This window comes from Empidonax traillii, unplaced genomic scaffold (assembly GCF_003031625.1).
Source record: "Empidonax traillii isolate 1590-97213 ecotype Southwest subspecies unplaced genomic scaffold, ASM303162v1 scaffold1848:size55499, whole genome shotgun sequence".
Classification (NCBI taxonomy): Eukaryota; Metazoa; Chordata; class Aves; order Passeriformes; family Tyrannidae; genus Empidonax; species Empidonax traillii.
In genome coordinates, this window is record NW_020957041.1 from 43,408 (window position 1) to 55,499 (window position 12,092).

Consider the following 12,092-nt stretch of genomic DNA (forward strand, 5'->3'; position numbering starts at 1 on the left):
TTCAGGGGCTGGGAATCACCAACCATAGGAAGTTCAACAGGGGGAAGGGCCAGATTCTGCCCCAGATGGACTGACAGACTGGGAATGAGAGGCTGGGAAGCAGAGCTGGGAAAGGGCCCTGGGGGTGCTGGTGGGTGCCAGTTGTCCCTGAGTCAGCAGTGCCCTGGCAGCCAGGAGGGACATCCCTGTCCTGGGGGCAGCAGGGAGGGGATTGTCCCGCTCTGCTCTGCCCTGGGGCGGCCTCACCTGCAAGATTGGGGCAGTTTGGGGGGACACAATGGAAGGGAGAGATTGAGCCATTGGAGAGTGTCCAAAGGAGGGCAAAGAGATGGGGAAGGGCCTGGATTTGAAGGCGTGTGGGGACACTGAGGGCACTTGGTGTGTTCAGCTGGAGCAGAGGAGACTGAGGGGAGACCTCCCTGCAGTTCCAACTGCCTGGGCAGGGGCAGAGGAGGGGCAGGACTGAGCTCTGCTCTGGGGGGAGCAGGGACAGCCCCCAGGGAATGGCTGGAGCTGTGTCAGGGCAGGCTCAGGTTGGATCTCATGGAAAGGTTCTTCCCCCAGAGGGTGGTTGGCACTGAACAGGCTCCCCAGGGCAGTGGGCACAGCCCCAAGGCTGCCAGAGCTCAAGAAGTATCTGTATGATACCCTCAGACACATGGTGTGATGCCTGGGGATGGTCCTGTGCAGGATAGAGTTGGACTCAATGATCCTTGTGGGTCCTTTTCAGCTTCCAACATTCTGTGATTCTTTGAATGGCCCATGGGTTTCGTGAGGTTCCAGAATGTCTCAGGGTTGCTTTGGTTCCATGAGGCCCTGCAGTGTCACAGTGGCCCTTTAGTTTCATGAGATTCCACAGTCTCCCTGTGTTCCTTTGGTTCCATGAGATTCCACAGTCTCCCTGTGTTCCTTTGGTTCCATGAGGCCCTGCAGTGTCACAGTGGTCCCCTGATCCAATCAAGTTCCCCACTGTCAAATGGCCCCTTGATTCCATGGGGTTCTGAAATGTCCCAGGGTACCTTTGTTTCCGTAAAGCCCTGTTGTGCCTGTGGGAAAAAGGGCTGAGAATGGAAGATTTCGGTGAGGAGGAGAGAAAATAAATTGTTACAGAATTGGTTTTGCTCACTTTGCTTTTTTTCCAACTTTGCTCAGTTGGAAAGCTGAAGTCTAGGAGAGGTTTAGTGTGGGGATCTTTACACTTTGTCCTTCCCTTGGGCTGTTTTGTCTAAACAGAGGAATTTTCTCTCAAGGAGCATAACTGCAAGTCGTTTAAAACTTCAAGGCGTTCTTTCACACAGGTTTGGGGGGAAGAGAGTTAGGAAAAGAAAGTTACAACTGTGTGAAGAGCCTACTGGGCACCTGTGCTTGCATCAGGCCTTTGGTGTGTCAGACAGGAGACAGGATCCTGCACCTTTCCACCCCTTGTGACTTAGCACTGGATTTTAGGGGGTTGACTTTGGAGCTAAACCTTCCCTTAATACCTGGGCTGTGCTTGGTTCCTGGGGCACGTTGTCACGGTGGGCTGTTGGTGTCAGGAGACCCTGCAGGGTCACAGTGGCCGATGCCCAACGGGACGTTCCCCTGGCAGATGTCCAGGGTGATGCAGTGGGAGGCAGAGCCCTCAGGGAGGGCAGCTGGGGGACTGTTTTCCCCAGGGATGTGGGGCTGTAGGTGTTCTCCAACCTGTCCAGGTGAGACTTGCTCAGGGAGAGCTCCCTGCCCAGCTCCATGGAGAACTTGTTGTAGTCCATGGGGTCAGGAAGTAGATGTGGCCAAGCTGAAGGTTGTAGACCAGGACCATCCTGCAGCCCCAGAACAGCCCCAGAACAGGGAGCTGTTGGAGAATTGGCAGATGTTGGAGGAGCTGGGGGCACTGAGGGGCCAGGGGGGACAGAGCTGTAGCCACTGCAGAAGTAGGTCCTGGGCGGGGGGAAACCAAGGGGTGGGATCAGTGGGAGATAGTGGGATCACTGGAAAACTGTCCTACCAACACTGGGAGATGGTGGGACCACTGGGAGGTGCTGGGAGCAGTGGGAGATGGACCAACCCCAGGGAGATGCTCCCAGCCCCGGGAGGTGATCCCACCTGGGGAGGTGATCTCACTTCAGCCTCCCCTCCTGGTCCCCAAGGGTCCCTGCTCTGACTGGGTGTCCCCCTGCTCTTTCCTCCTCATCTGGGATTCCCAAGGTGATGTACCAGGGCTTGTTGTGGATCTGGAACCCCCCATCCTCACACAGGATCTTCTCAGCTCTGGAATCTCTTCCTCAGCTCCAGACTTTCCTCAGTTCTGTGTTTTCAGCACAGCCAGGGCCGTTCCCCACCGGCAGTGACCTCCAGCACCAACATCACCGATCCTGGGTGACTTCCCAGAAATCAGAACCTGAGGTTTCTCTCAGACACTTCCCAAGCCCCGCCCCTTCCTTCCCATTGTATTTCGGGTTGCAAATAGACCCCTAAACCATCGGGATTTGGTACACCCTTAAAGATGGATAATTCTGGGATGTGCCCGGGAATATCCGTGGCGGGGACACACCTGGCACAGGTGCCTGGGGTGCAATACCTGCTGCCACCTGAGGGAGGCGCCCTGGGCACACGAAGGGGCATGGAACTGGTTCAATTGGTTTAACCAGTTTAATTCTACAAGTGAACTGGTTTAATTTGTTTAGCGAGTTTAATTCTCGAGTGGAACTTCTCTAAGTGGTTTAATTCTCTAATGGAACCAGTTTAACTGGTGTAGCTGGTTTAATTCTCCAATGTAACTGCTTTAACTGGTTTAACTGGTTTTATTCTCCAATAAAATGGGACTGGTGTAACTGGTTTATCCAATGTGACATCCCAGGGAACCTGTAGCCTGGAGTGGGGAAAACCGACTCAAACAATGCACTGTTTGCCAAGCCCCCAGTGGGGAATGGAGAAGTAGAGTCCTGCTGCTCTTGGGGTCGAGTGATGCTGGAACCAGCTGGACTCACTGATCCCAAAATTTGAGAGGGAAGACATGGCAGAGCTGGGAAAATCACCAGGTAAAAGAAGAAACAAGTGACACCACTGAGAACTTCTGCAAAGCTGCTGAGCTGGCACAGCGTGGACACACCTGACTGACAGACCTGCACTTTGTACTATAAAAGCCCAAATTTTAGTGGAAGGATCTGCTGAATTGTCCCGTCTTGTAGCGTGGAGGTTCCTCCTCAGAGTGGGGACGCCCCTCAAGGTCACTCCTGTAGCCACAGTTGTTGTTCTGGGTGAGTCACATCCAGCTGTGCTTGGTTTTGCCATTTCATTGTAATTGCTCCAGTATTGCTTCCCAGTGCTCTGTGCTCTACTGTACTTGTAGCTCCTACACGGTGTAGTAAATAATTCAGATTAAGACCTTTTTGTCTAATCATTATCAGAATAAACCCTGTATATTTATATAAATGTATTTGCTTTGCCATCCTTAATCCCATGGGATAAAGTTGCATGAAGGCCCACTGGGCTCCCTGCACACCCAGTCTCCCCCAGTCAGACCAGTTTCCCCCCTGACCCCAGTGCCCCAATGAGGGCCCTGAGTCCTTTGTGAGGTCAAGGATCCTCCCCATTCCCCACATTCCCACCCATCCTTGCCCTTTCCCACTTAATCTTGCCCATTCCAGTGGCTTCCTGCCCTCCAGGACACCCCTTGAAGCTCCCACTGGGATCTGAGGGAATGAGGGGCCTGGGAGATGGGATTAAGGGGATTGGAGTCCTGGGATGCAGGTGCCAGGGAGGGGGTCCTAGGGAATGAGGTTACTGTGGGAATGGGATTACCATGGGAATGGGGGTCCTAGGGAATGGGGTTACTATGGGAATGGGGGTCCTAGGGAAGGAGATTACCATGGGAATGGGGATACCATGGGAATGGAGTTACCATGGGAATGGGAATCCTAGGGAATGAGGGTCCTAGAGAATGAGGTTACCATAGGAATGGAGTTACCATGGGAGTGGGGGTCCTAGGGATTGGGGTTACCATGGGAATGGGGTTACCATGGGAATGGGGTTACCATAGGAATGGGGTTACCATGGGAATGGGGTTACCATGGGAATGGGGTTTTCATGGGAATGGGGGTCCTGGGGGAGAGGGAACAGCTGGGTGGGCACATGGATCACATCTCCTTCCCTGTGGCCTCAACTTTTGGGCTGACCAGAATCTGGTGCAGCCTTCCAGGGGAATCCTGGGGGCTCTGGGAGGCTCCAGGGCTGTTCCCTCCCCCACTCCGCCCTGGGGCTTTTTCTTCTCTTTATTTCTATTTTTTTCCCTATTTTCCTCCCTTTCACCCCACTCCAGACCCCCCTCTCCCAGCCCTGCCCTGGTAAATGCAGACACCCCCCAAGCAGCTCGTGGGTCCTGCCCAGACCCGACACATCCCACTCCAGACAGACCCAGGGGCTCACAGACAGACCCCCCACAGGTGCAGGCAGGTGACCCTGGGGGATTTGGGGGTCTTTGGGCTCATGTTTGGATGTTTGGGTGATCTTGGGGGTCTTTGGTCTCATTTTTGTGGCCCTTGGGCTGATTTATGTGGTCTTGGGACCCATTTTTTGGATGGTTTAGGCTGATTTTTGGGGTCTCCGGGCTCATTTGTGGGTGTTTTGGGCTCAGTTTTGGGGGGGCTGGGTGAATTGTGGGTATCTTTTGGCCCATCTTGGGGACTTCAGACTCATTTTAGGGTTCTTTGGTCTGATAAGAGGGGTATTTTGGATCATTTTTGGGGTCTTTGGACAGATTTGGGGGGTGTTTCAGCTCATTTAGGGGCTGATTGGGCTGATTTGGGGGATTTTGGGCTCACTTTGGGGGTGTTTGGGATGATTTTTTTGGGTCTTTTAGCTCATTTTCCGGGTCTTTGAATTGAGTTTGAGAGTCTTTGGGGGTCTTCTATCTCATTTTTGCCTCATTTTTGAGATGACTGGGCTGAGTTTTGGGGTCTTTGGGGTCATTTGTTGGGTCTTTGGCTGATCTTGTGATCTTCAAGCTGATTTTTGGGGTCCCAGAGACTTTGCCACTTTTGAGAAGAAAACAAAGATTATTCTTAAAAATGCTATCTTTTTAATTCACCACTGGGAAACAAACAGGAACTCTAGGGATTTTCCTCAAAAACTTCTATTTCCAAGCTGTGTTTTGGGGCTCCAGCACAACTCTGGGACTCCAATTTAAAAACAACCCCTGAAAAGTGAAGTGAGTAGTCCCCAAAATGCAGACAAATCACTCACAAAATCCCACTTCCCTTTTTATTTTTTACATTTTTTACATTTTTTACATTTTCTACATTTTTTGACGTTTTTCCTGTTTGGGGGGGACTTTCCAGGGCTCAAACATCATAGAAAACCCCTCAGAAGGACTGAAAACAAGCAAAGAGAAGGGATTTTATGTGGAATTGGGATCAGAGGTGAGGGGGGACCCCATAATATGGAGCTGGGAACCCCAAAATGTTGATTCTGGGAGGTGAGACCCTGAAATTTGCAGCAGGGGAGGGGGGAACCCAAAATGTGGATCTGGGAATTCAGCAGCCTCAAAATGAGAAGTTTGGGAGGGGGAACCCCAAAATTTGGAGCTGAGGAACCCCAAAATATATATTTGGAAAGAGAGGAATCCCACAATGTCGATTTTGGGAAGGGGGATCCCAAAATTTGAGGGAGAGACCCCAAAATGTGCATTTTTGGGAACAAGGGAACCCCATATTTTAGCGTTTGGGAACAGGGGAACCCAAAACATGGAATCTGGGAATTAGAGACCCCAAAATTTGGAGTTTGAAGGGGGACCACAAAATACGGAGTCTAGGAGCCCCAAAATTTGGATGTGGGAAAGGAATACAAAATTTGGAGGGAGGGAACCCCAAAATGTGGAGTTTGGAAAAGGGGGAATGTCAAAATATGGACCTGGGAATTGGGGAACCCAAAATGTGGGTTTGGGAAATAAGAACTGCCAAGATTTGGATTTTGGGAAGGGAGATCCCAAAATTTAGAGGTGGGGAGCCCCAAAATGGGTTTTGTGGAAGGGGAATACCAAATTTTTGAGGGATGGATCCTAAAATTTGGAGGGGAAGACTCCAAAATGTGACATTTGGGAAGGGGACCCCAAAATGTGGGATTTGAGGGGTCATGGCCCCAGGGCTGCTGAAATTAATGTGATTTTTGTTTAAATTTCCAGATTTTTCCACAGGTTCCAGAGATCTGATATGATGTCACTGCTCCAGGTATGGCTGGGCTCAGGATTTGGGGATATTTGGGAAATTTTGAAGCATTTCAGTGTGAAAAAAGGGATTTTTTATTCCCAGCTCCAGAAAAAAATTAATTCTTAAAATAAAATTCAAAATGAAATTAAATTAATTGAATTAAATCCAAAATCAAGGAATTTGGGGGATTTCAGTCTAAAAAATCTGGGGAAAGGGGAATTTGGGATGTGGTAATTGGAATGGGAGGAGGTGACGCCTCCCATGGTCCTCCCCCAGATCTTCCTCCTCTTACTTGGCCTTGGAATTCTGGGAATTTTGGGAAATCCAGCAGTGGAAGTGCCAGGAAGGAGCCTCCTGGATGCCCTCAGTGAGTCTTGGGCCCTCCCAGTCCCTTCCAGTCCCTCCCAGTTCCCTCCCTCCCAGTATGTCCCAATGCCTCCCAGTTCCCCCCAATCCCCTCCCATTATATCCCAGTTCCCTCTCAGTATATCCCAGTCCCAACCCTGTCTATTCCAGTGCCCCCTAGTCCTCTCCCAGTGACCCCAGTTCCCCTTCCAATAAATCCCATTTCATGCCCAGCCCCTCCCAGTTCCCACCCAGTGATGCCAGTTCTCCCCCAGTACATCCCAGTTCCCTCACAGTATATTCCAGTTCCTCACAGTGCCCACCAATCCCCTCCCAGTGATCCCAGTTTCTCTCCCAGTCTATCCCTGTGCCTCCCAGTGCCCCCCAACCCTCTCCCACTGCACCCTAATCCCCTCCCTGTCCTCTCCCATAGCCCAGTCACCAACCCCTGACCCCAATCCCAACCCAACCCACCTCTTCCAGAACATCCCTCCAGCCTGGGACAGAATTCCTTCCTTTTCCCGAAAACTCCTCCCCTTTTTCCAATTCCCCCCCCCCCATCACCTCCTCAGGCATTCCCACCAGGAATGTGAGACCAGGACCCCCCTTCCCACCTGCGCTGGGAGCCCTTCCGAGGCCTCCTGCCCCCCGACGCCGTGTCCAGCCGGAACCGCCGGATGGGCCTCCCGGAGTTCGTGTGTTCCACGACGCGTCACGGCTGCAATTCCGGCTCCTACGACCCCCTCAGGGGCCCCTATTGCCACTTCCCGAGGGGGGGACGGGAGGAGCGAACCCCCAGCGAACCCCCAGCTTCAACATCTTGGTCAACGCCGGCGGCTTCAAGGCCTTGGACTGGGTGGGCGATTCCTTCGGCACCGTCCCGGAAAACGCCGTGGAGAGCTGCCCATCGGCCGACGTCGGAGCCCGGACAGGCTGGGAAAGGTGTCCAAGGAGCACCGGGCGCTTTTCGCGGCGCTGGGAGGGGAGGAGGTTTGGTACAAGTGGTACCAAGTTCTTGGTGGTCAAGACAGGCCCGTCCGATGTGTCCATCGTGGGCGTCGCCCACAACCTGAGCGCGGCCCTGGAGCTCTCCGAGGACGCGGAACGGAGACTCTGGGCGGCCCCGCTGGTGCTCGGCGGGACGGGCTGGGCCATGGGCGATGTCACCTCCCTGCCCTGGGTGGGGGCCCCAGCTCGGCCCAGTTGGTGCCCCCACGGGCCCCACGAGGTGCGGGAGGAGGTGCCGGCGTGCTGGGAATGCGCCGCGGTGCTCCGGGGGCACCGGCAGCACCTCTGGGTGCCATTCACAGCCCGGCTCCACCGGGAACTCCGGGATGGATTCCAGCACAGCGTGGGGGTCCCCGGGTGGGCACAAACCCGCGTGGTCACCGGGGTCAGCGCGGGGATTGAGCAGTGCCGGGAACTCACCGGGGTCCCGCCGCGTCCAGCGTAGGGAGGGACCTCTGCAGGACTTGGGGTCGGATCCCAAAATTCCTCCCCAGAGACTTTTCCTCACATTTTTCCCCTAAATAATCCCACACAACACAACGGCAGCAAATTGGAATGCAGGGCAAGGCTTGACTTTGGTGGGTTTTCCCATATTTTGCTTTTTGTGGCATGACCTTTATCCCTTCCTGAAACCACACGGCAAAGAGTTGCAAAAACGTGGCATTTTCTGCCTGAATTTCCTGTTTTCTCCAAAAGTTTGGGGGCATGGGGGGACCCTGGGACAGTGCAGGACTGGGGGGTGGAGAGGGATTGGGAGTCCTGGAATGCTGGGAGAGGGGTCCCAGTGATCTGAGGGGGCCCAGGGAGCTTGGGGGGAACACAGGGATTTGGGGATACCCCAAATTTGGGGATGGGGGGGACAGAGAGAAAAGATTTGGGGAGACCCCAAATTGCCTGAAGGAAGGGGGGGTGTCCCCAGAGAGCTGAGGGGGCCCAGGGGGCTGGAACCATCCAGGCCCCCCTCTGGGTGCTGTTTGCAGCGGGAATTCCACGCCAGCTCCGGGCACAGGGAGGGGGCACCGAGGGCGAGCAGATCCTGCTGCACCTGCCAGAGGGAGGGGGCACAACCCCAAATCCACTTTTCCCTGCAGAATTCTTTGGTTTTCCTCAAAAAAGTCCTAAAAAAGGAGGGTGAAATTGAGGAGAGTGCCGGTTTTCCCATCTACATTCTCTGTAGGATCTAAAACCTTGAATTTAAAATTAATTCAAAAACTTTAATTATATTTCCTTGACAATTTTCAATCCTTTTTCTTCAATAAATGTAAATAATTTTTTTTTATATTTTTAAGAAATTAATTATATTAAACTTTTTAAAATTAAATTTCAGGGAGAATTTACCTCCCACCGGTTCCTTCTTCGATCTTGCTGATTACAAAGATGAAGAAATTAATTATTCCATATGAAATCAATAAATATTAAATTATATCAGTCAAAGGATCAGAAACAACTATTTATTTTAACAGATGGTTGTTTCAATTTGAGAATATTTTAGAAATTCCCCAAAGGAAAAAGACCTGCTGAAAAATCAAAACTGAACTGAAAAATTACCTCTATAATTGATTTATTATCAGACCTCTACACGACTTCTGAGATTGTTATTTACTCTTTATATATAAATTTGTAAATTAGATATATGCAATATTTCTAAATATAAAATATTATAAAATAAAAGTAAAGTATTATATAATATAAATAGAAAATATATTTATATAATTAGAAATATATGAAGTATAATGTATTATAAAACTATTATATTGCACATAAAATATATTAAAGTATTATTGTACATAAATATATTTCTCTATTTTATCTATTTTAATACATTTTTACAGATATTTAGATGTTTTAATAGATTTTTATATAATATTTATATAGCGCTGGGTTGGGAGGAGGGAGACCTTGGAAGGAAGGAGGGGTGGGGAAAGGTGTTTTGGAGATTTGTTTCACTTCTCATTCTCCTGCTCTGCCTTTTTTGGTAATATATTTAATTAATATAACCACTCTGAGCCTGTTTTGCCCATGGTGGTGATCAGGGAGTGATCTCTCCCAGTCCTTCTCTCAGCTCATTGAACCCTTTGCTGTTTTCTCTCCTCAGTTGCAGAGGGGACTGAGAGAGGAGCTTTAGTGGGTTCCTGACCCCCACCCAGGGCCAACCCACTGGCTCCTTCCCGACCCCCCTGCCGTGAAAACCTGTAGGGAACCGAGATTCTCTGACCCTGGGAGGAACTTTTAGAAGGGGAACTTGGCAAGGTGAACGTGGAGGTGGTGAGATGTGTCCTTGTGTGGAGGAAACTGCTTGGGAGTATTTTTCTCATGGGCAGCAAAGGCTTGAATAAAAAGTAGATACAGGGAAAAGTTACTAACAGGCATTTACTGCTGATGTAACGGGGTGTATAAACCAGCTGAGAACTGTAAAACTGATTCCATCATTCCACACTCCTTGGGGTCCATGTCTGAGTACGACACAAAAGCCATCCAAGGCCTTTGCAGAACCCCTGCTTGGGGCCAAATTGTGTTTTTCTGCTCCTTGCAGGGCTCAGCTGACCACAAACAGGCCTTTTTCCCCCCCAGGCAGGAAATGGCTTTGCAGCAGCTTTAAAGCTGTGAGAATCAAACCCCGAGGGGCGGGTGGGACCCTCAGGTGCTGCTGCCTCATCTGGGTGGGCAGAGCAGGGACTGCAGATCCCCACGGCACTGGGGGTGGGGCTGGGGGATGGATTGGCCCCGAAGGTTGATGGCACTGCCTTCCAGGATTAGTAGTTTTTGAGCTTCTTCCTGCTGGGAGGTCCATTCCCAAGCTGCCCTTTCCATGTTGGATCATCGAGGGGGGAGCAACAATGGAGAAGTCTGGGATGTGTTTTCTCCAAAAATCCAATAAACCCAAAGGATCTCAACCCCCCCAGTACAGAAACCCCCTGGCAAGGGGTGTGGGGGAGGGAACGGGACAGAGAGGGCAGCCCCCCAACAGCTTCAGCCCCTCCACGACAGTAATTTGAGGCCAAATCAGCCCTTTCCAGGAGAAAAACCCTTTTTCTTGGTGTGGCTTTTTTTCACTTATTTTCCTGATTTCTGCCTCCCCCCACCTCCAAGTTCCCATCTTGGTGAGCACAGGGGGCACCTCAGCAGGTAACGGGCTGGGGGGACCCCGGGGGGGAAAAGGGGATGCTGTGGGAGATGGGGGTGTCCAGCTGTGCCCCCCCCCCATCCCCAGCATTTTCACTTTCTCTTACCTGGAACAGAAGAAGAGGCGGTTTAGGCTGTGAGTCACACGGGGGTGGGGGGTGGGCAGGGTGGGTTTTGTCCCGGGCAACAGCAGTTCTGGGGGGGTCCCAGCACACATGGTAGGGTGGGTCCCTGTCCCAGAAGTGACACATCCAGGAGACGCCTGTTTTGGGGGGTTCCCTGCCCACCCCCCTGCCCACAGTGGGGCACTGTGACCCCTGGGATGCCCCAAGCTGGGGTCCCCCATCCCCTCTGGGAGCCCCCCTGGGTCTGCAGCCCCCCAGGATCCTCCCTTGGGTGGGAAGCCCCCATGGAATGGGGTGAAAGCGAGGGGGTGACAGAGGGTGGTTGTCATGTGGGGGGGCACAGATTCCCCTATAAACTCCCCAGCCCTTCATAACCCACCCCCACCACCCCCCGTGCTCCCCCTCTGTCTGCAACACCCAGTGACCCCCTGCCCTCCCCCTCCCCCCCCCAACTTCCCCCAGACTGTGGAAAACTGCAGCTTTTTCCCTCTGGAAATGGCTGATTTGGCCCCAAATTGCTGCCGGGGAGATGTGACCCCCCCAAATCTCGGGGGGGCTGAAACTCTTGGAGCGCTGCCCCTTCCCTCTTCCTGCCCCCCCTCCTGTCTTCCCACTCCCCCCTCCCCCAGTGAACCTTCTGGACCGGGGGGTGAGAGCTGAACAAATAAACACCTTTTCTCCCAGCTGGATCAAAAAGCTGCATTTGGGGCCCAGAGCCAGGGAAAGGGGCCCTGTGCCCCCCTGGCCCAGGAAGCAGGAGGGGGGATACAGTGGCTGTAGTGGGAGCACTGGGAAGGGGAATGTGGGGCCACTGGGAGCACTGGGGGTACTGGGCAGGGGGGATGGGAAGCCCCTGGGGGTACTGAGAGCGGTGAGGGGGGGTGTAGGAGGAGCAATGGAGAGGAACTGGGAATAAAGTGGCCCTGGAGGTACTGGGAGCGCTGGGAGGGAGAATGGGGAGTGCTGGGAGGGGGAATGGGGAGCACTGGGAGGGGGAATGGGGAGCACTGGGAGGGGGAATGGGGAGCACTGGCTGCCACGTGCAGCCCCACAACACAACCCCCCCACTCGAGGCCACCCCCCATGGGCACGGGGTGACCCCCAGGATCCAGCAGGGGACACAGGGGACATGTGTGCCCATGGGCAGGGAACTCCAGTGCCCCCAGTGCCCCCCGGTGCCCCCAGTGCCCCCCAGTGCCCCCCAGTGCCCCCAGGGCCCCCCAGTGCCCCCAGTGCCCCCCAGTGCCCGCAGAGCCCCCAGTGCCCCCCAGTGCACCCAGGGCCCCCCAGTGCCCCCAGTGCCCCC

At 53.0% G+C, this 12,092-nt stretch overlaps 2 pseudogenes; both read left to right on the forward strand.

The window, feature by feature from the left end:
* Nucleotides 1-6,900, forward strand: part of LOC114071110 — a 15,620-nt pseudogene extending 8,720 nt beyond the window's left edge.
* Nucleotides 6,174-8,214, forward strand: LOC114071112 (annotated as a pseudogene).
* The last annotated feature ends 3,878 nt before the right edge of the window (nucleotides 8,215-12,092 follow it).